Here is a 6,787-nt window from a genome sequence, read left to right as displayed (position 1 = left end):
TATATTTAATCAGTTAAAATATAACTTCACAATGGTGGATTCTTTCACTATTGCATGAATATGTGCACTGTGATTTAGATTATGAAGCACATTTAATTGACAATATTTAAAAGTCATATATAGTAATGGTGGGACAATTTATTTAATGAATAAATTACAAGGTGTCAGATCTTTTTGATTTATTTTGATTAAATACAATAGAATTATTATAGTACAAATATAAGCAGGTTTACTGGGATCTTTGTAATATAATAAGTAAAGGATCAATATAAAGGCCATGTTTTACAGAATATTGAGTAGTTTCTAAACCAATATTAAGGAAAATAATATTTGTTCCATAGTAACTATTATTTTTATTAATAAAACAATAGCAACCACAAAACCATAATCATAGTAATGTCAATCTGCAAAACAAAACATGGTTTCTGCATAAAATCCATTATCACAGTTAATTTAAGGGATGTTTTTAAGGAATACCCACATTCCTTATGGTTAAATCTAATATGGGTTTATATTTTAGTTAAATTTTTCCTTTGTCTGAGTGGTAAGGTGCCAGGTCTGATGATAAAAGGGAACACATGGGCGAATGGATTTTGCAAGTGTTGTTATGGAAATGTCAGATGAGGGACGGTCGCAAACTCTGGCCCGGACGAAAATTGGACTTGTAGCGAACGTTCGGAATGTCCTCGGAACGTCTGCCAGCGAACGTTACAAAGCGGACCTAAGTGGACGTTCGCAACGTCCGGGGGACATCCCCTGTTTGCTGTTAGCTAGGTGGATGTTAAAAGTGAAGTGGAACGTGTATGTCCTTAAACTTTTGGCAAGGAGGTGACCCGAGGCTGCTCTCTAATTGGTTGCTTCAGATTTTTCCACGGCTGTGTCTCGTTTGGAAAGGCTGCGTCCTCCAGAGGTCGCATTTGTTGGCCGCATACGTCATGGAGGCTGTCTCGTTTCATTTTCTTTCTTACTTTTTATCATTGCAAAGTCTTTCTACCAAGCTGCCCAGAGAAGTAAAGACACATCCCGTTATCTCACACATGCATTTAGTGTGGACAAAAGTTTCTCGTGTGTTCAATTCGGACATATATTGCTAAAAGTTGAATCTGTGTTTTCATGTGTTGACTGTGTTAATTTTTACGGAACATCTGAACCGTAAGGTGGGAAAAAATAAATAACGGTGAAAAATAAAATAATAATAATAAAAAATAAAATAGTGTCTCAGTTCCTTCCTGAGCCTAAGTCTTAAAATATTTTCTCTCTTCAAAATTATTATTTTTTCTCTCTTAAAGAAGGAAGGAGGGCAACATTTATGTTAAAGTAGTGCTACTGGCCAGTGTTTATAAGCAACATTACAGTGTGTTGTTTTGTTTTTTGGTTTGTTTTGTTTGTTTGTTATAACAGGCCATTAAAATGTCTTAACAGACATTAAATTGATTTAGCAAAAATTAATCAGACTAATCAGTAGAAACAGGAGTTCAGGCCCGCCCACATGTGCAAAACAAATATCATCTCAATAATTTATATGCTCGAATGATATTTGTTTTCTTGTTTTTGACTATTTCTTTTTACATTGAAAAACAAGAAAATACAACATATATCGTTGTGATGTGATAAAGACAGATAACGGAAATGTGATAAATGAAAGGTTTATTGGTTATTTCATTTTAAAGACAAAAAAACATGTAAATATTGTTGCATGTAATTCTTCATGATTTGTGAATTCAGGTGACATCATCCTCCACAAAAAAAAATTTCACAATCACATTTGGTTGCCTCTGATTGCGTCTCACTGCTCTATCCCCATTGCCTTGTGTAATAATTACAAAATATGCTGTGTCAGTGGATAAAGGTCCAAGCCATCAGAGAAACCAGCTTATAATTCTAAACACGGAGCACCTAGACGGGTCACAGTAGGCTCAAATAGAGCTTTGTGATTTGTGAGATTTGTTCATTTGCGAGCCAGCCTAAAACACCTCCCTGCCGCCCAGTTCCATTTTCTCCGAGGTGCACGATGAGCTCTCCAAAACGTGGTGAGCGCCATTCTCCGTGCACTGTCACGTTTCGGGTGCTGCCGCCTTTACAACACTTGACCACGCTGAGCAAAAGGGCTATTAAAAACTGTCACAGGTAGAGGAAGCTATCGCCGCACATCTTTGCAACGCATACACCCCCACCTGGATATCTCACCCTACGCTCCCGTCCAAGCCATGTAGGCTTTCATCCACGTTACGTGGCTTCAAGTCAGTCTGGTGCTACCCTGCACGCTATGGCGGTGTTGCAGGTGTACCAAGCCAAGATCTTAAAAGACATGGAGGAGCATGGTCCAGACCTCTCACTCTTTAAGGAACTGCGTAGCACGACGGATCTTGCGCTGTGCGCCACAAAAGACACGGCTCAAGCCATTGGCAGATCAATGGGCTCGTTGGTGGCATTAGAGCGGCATCTTTAGCTTAAGTGTCGGAGATGCGAGGCCAACAAAATAAAAAAGCTTGACGCCCCCGTATCACCCACGTGCCTGTTTGTAATACATTTTATGATTTCTCTGAGAAATTCCTTGCTGTCAGAAAGCAATCCCAGGCAATCAAACACTCTTTGCCTCGACTTGCAGCATCCGTTGGGAAGGCGCCACGCTTATGCTCATCATCTGGACAGCACCTTGCTAAGTCTGGCATCACTCCTGTCCCGGCTCGCCCAGCCCCGCTGAGCCGGAAGTGAAACCTCAGCACCCTCAGGGACAAGGAAGTTGGAGCTCTCCTTTGTAAGTCCAGCCCAGAAGATGGCTCGGATTTCACCTGCTCTCCCCGCCGCCGGTTGTTGGCAACAAGTCAGCGATGTTCACAATGTGTGTGTTGCAAATGTTCTAATAAAGAAATTACACCTCGATGCCGTGTCGGCACGAGACAAACACTTTCTCACAAAAGAGCTCTTTTCCTCCTCACTCTCTAAACCTGAACCTACAGCCTGCTGTAAATCACTCCTATATGATAAACGGCAGCTCCCCGCATCTCTTGCTTAAGCACCTTCGCCCGGACATGCATTACATGACTGAGTGGCATGCGCTACTGAGTGTTTCTCGGTGGGTTCTGAATATGGTAAATCATGGTTATGAGCTACAGTTCCCATATTCTACTTCAACGGTGTTCTGTCCTCCAGTGTATCAGTGCAGGACACACCCATTTTGCACTCCGAGGTAAAAAATCTCCTCGCGAAGGAAGCAATAGAGACCATTCCCCCGTGTGATGCTCACAGATGATTTTACAGACGTTATTTTCTTGTTCCGAATACGCCAGCCTTCGGCCCATTTTGGATTTCGATCATTTGAATCGGGCCCTTGCGAAGCTCCCGTTCAAAATGATTACACAGAAACAGATCCTCTCGCACATTCAAGCGCTCGATTGGTTTATGTCCATGGACCTGAAAGATGTTTAATTTCATGTACAAATCTTCCCTCATCACAGGCTGTTCTTGAGATTCACCTTTGAGGGGATTTATTATCAGTAAAAGGTCCTCTCCTTTGGATTGTCCCTGGCACCTCGCACATTCACGAAATGTGTCGATGTGGCACCTGCACCCCTCAAAGCGCATCTTGAACTACCTTGACGACTCAGGAGCAGCTTTGGGATCACAGGGACCTGTTGCTTGCTTATTTGCAAGGCCTGGAATTTTTTGTCAATTGGAAAAAAAGCCACCTTGTACCAGTGCAGAACATCTCATTCTTGGGAATGCAGTTCAATTAACGAGCGCATCCTGTCTATTTTCTGCTGCTTGAAAATGTTCAAGCTAGGGAGTCTGGTCCCTTTGAAGCTTTTTCAAAGGGCTTTGGATCTCATGGCCGCTTCAGCCGTGGTTACATCACTGGGCCTCCTTCATATGAAACCACTCCAGCACTGGCTCAGTGCGCGAGTTCCATGGTGCACACTGCGTCGCGGACGTCTGCGCACTCTGGTGATGCAATGTTGCATCTCAACGTTGAGCCCATGGAAGAAGGTCTCATTTCTCCGATTGGGTGTCCCACTGGGACAGGTGACCAGATGCAAAGTCGTCACCAAGGATGCATCCAAGACAGGCTGGGGAGCCCTGTGCGACAGACAGAAGCGAGGTGGCAATGACATTTAAATTGCCTCGAGCTAGTCGGAGTCATTCTGGCGCTGAAAACATTTCAGCCATAACATGAAAATGTGTGAAAATTAACAATTTTCTGTGCAACACATAAACTGTATGACATACATCATGCTGAATGACCATGTAAAACTCTTGTGAAAATATTAGAATTTTTATTTGTAGTGCAAATACAATTGTAAAAAATGTCAGGGTTTTTTCGGCTTTAACCAAACAGGCTTCATAATTAGCCCATTTTACTAATTATAGTTCTATTACATTATATTATACTATACTATATTATATGATATTATTAATTATCATCACACAATGTTTTGGTGGCAACAATCTCTGGTAAAAAAACAAAAAAATCTGTTGATGCTCTTATTGAAATGAGACATTATGTCTCTCTACAAACATCCAAGATAGACTGAACATCTGACAATTTTAAAGGATAACATAGGCTTAATGTTATAGCTTTAAATAAGACTTAATAAAATTAGTTATATATATATATATATATATATATATATATATATATATATATATATATATATATTTTTTTTTTTTTTTTTTTTTTTTTTCACATTTTAGAATAATAGTAAAGTCATCAAAACTGTGGAATAACATAAATGGAACTGATGGGAATTATGTTGTGACTAAACAAAATCCAAAATAAATCAAAACTGTGTTATATTTTAGCATCTTCAAAGTAGTCACCCTTTGCCTAAAATTTGCAGACATGTACTCTTGACATTTTCTCAACCAACTTCTTGAGGTATCACCCTGGGATGCTTTTTAAACAGTATTGAAGGAGTTCCCATCTATGTTGGGCACTTATTGGCTGCTTTTCTTTATTATTTGGTCCAAGTCATCAATTTCAAAAACGTTTTTTTATTTTTTTAAATTAAATTTTAGTTTTATAATGAAATAAATTAATATGTTGGCACAATTATATTTTTGTCTACAAAACTCATTTCAAACATTTAAGCATACGCCTTCAGATCAAAAGATTAAGATCATGAGAAACATTTCAGTCAAGTGTTTCAAAACTTTTGACCGGTAGTGTATATAACTTGTCAGATTACTATTTTATGTCGAGCATATTTAAGTTTAGTAGTCCATATATGTTATAGTAGGCTACCTGGCAATGTAACTGGCAATATTGATGGCTAAACTACATTACATTTATTAAAAAAATATATCTTTATATCTATATCAAAAAATGCCTTTTTTTTAATATAATTTATTTTTTATATTAAAATATTTATTCGATATTTGAAATGAATGCCAGCTGTCCTCATGGACAATTACCGGATTAATTGATTTTTCTTGACAGTTTAATTACATGCCTCAGCACCAGCCAATAGGATGTGTTAAAGAAATGCACTGGAGGTTTTTGTTGGTTATTTTATCATGTTAACTGCAGAAGTGCAACCTGGGGTTTTGCGCTAGTTGCTAACAAAATGTGGAGTCAAGGTGATTCATCACTGGTAGAAACAGAACTGTCCTACTGCATCATCATTATTGTTTTAATTTTGATAGGAATTATTAATATGTTAACCATCAAAATACTCAAAAACAATATCCATCAAAAAGACTACATTAAAGGTAAATCCTGCACATCAGACTCTCAAATGTCACTCAGGGTTAATCAGTCAATCAGCCCAGCATGGCCAAACCTAGCAAAACAAGAGGCATGAAGCATGGTGCTACAGAACTTTGGGGTGAATGTGGAGGGGTCGAATGGCTAGTTGAAGAGTTTTTAAAAGTTGAACTGAACCTACAAAAGAGGATACAATGGAACTACACCATATGGGCTGTGTTAGCCAAAATATTTTTGGAAGTGCCACTTTCAAAAATAAAAATTTGCTCTCAGTTGTATGGCACAGAAACTGTAAAAATGTTCAATCGACAATTCTTACAAATTTACGCTGAAAACTTAAGTGTACAGACCACCAGGATAATGAAGACAATGTCAATACAGATGTAGAAAAAAATATAATTACAGATATCATGTCATATTACATGATAATCTTTACAATGACATGGCTGAAGAAAGCAATGAACAGAACTACTGCTTTGAAGAAAGTCATCCAACTAAAGAGGTTGCAGAGACAAAGGATGACAGCAATGGTGCACCTGAGGATACAGGACAAAGGGAAGAAAGCCAGTGGAGACCAGCATCACCTGGTAAAAAGAAATTCACAACTCAGATAAATAGCAAAGACTGTATAAAAATGGAATGAAACTCAGAAGAACTTGGACACATACTTTACACACAGTTCAGGAAAAAAACACATCATGCCATATTGCATTTAAGTACCAGAGAGTTTTGCTGCACTCACAGTAGAAAACATGGGCCATTTCTTAAGTTAAAGGCAGTGTGCACATTCTCTGGTTGCAGGGCCATATATTTGTTTACCCATAATGAACCAGCATCACACAACCAAAAATTACCATCTGCATTGCCCAATTTGGCCGTGTTGAACATGCCAAATCAGAAATGTGATTTCATAGGGCAAGTTACACTTGTAGAGGCAAAATTGCAAAGGCAATAAAAGATGGAATTTCTCATTTCTACTACAAAAAACTGAGTTGCACTCCTGCTGCAGGGCTCATAGCCAGAAACGTTTCTCAATGTCTTACCAAAAATGTCCTCAAAACCATATCATCTGAGGTCAAAAGG

At 38.6% G+C, this 6,787-nt stretch overlaps 1 protein-coding gene across 2 annotated transcripts in view; it reads right to left on the bottom strand.

The window, feature by feature from the left end:
- LOC127450354 (gastrula zinc finger protein XlCGF26.1-like) overlaps positions 1–6,787 on the bottom strand; it is a 175,374-nt gene that overhangs the window by 98,274 nt on the left and 70,313 nt on the right. Inside the window, exon 2 of one of the 2 annotated variants that reach the window (XR_007898967.1) lies at positions 4,714–6,288. The exons of the other annotated variant lie outside the window; for it this stretch is intronic. The gene's annotated coding sequence lies outside the window, so the exon portion shown is untranslated. Of the gene's footprint in view, positions 1–4,713; positions 6,289–6,787 lie in introns of those variants that run through there. 2 annotated transcript variants of the gene reach the window in all.

This window comes from Myxocyprinus asiaticus, chromosome 13 (assembly GCF_019703515.2).
Source record: "Myxocyprinus asiaticus isolate MX2 ecotype Aquarium Trade chromosome 13, UBuf_Myxa_2, whole genome shotgun sequence".
Lineage (NCBI taxonomy): Eukaryota > Metazoa > Chordata > Actinopteri > Cypriniformes > Catostomidae > Myxocyprinus > Myxocyprinus asiaticus.
Note: the sequence above shows the minus strand (reverse complement) of the source record. Positions and strands in the feature narration are given on the sequence as shown.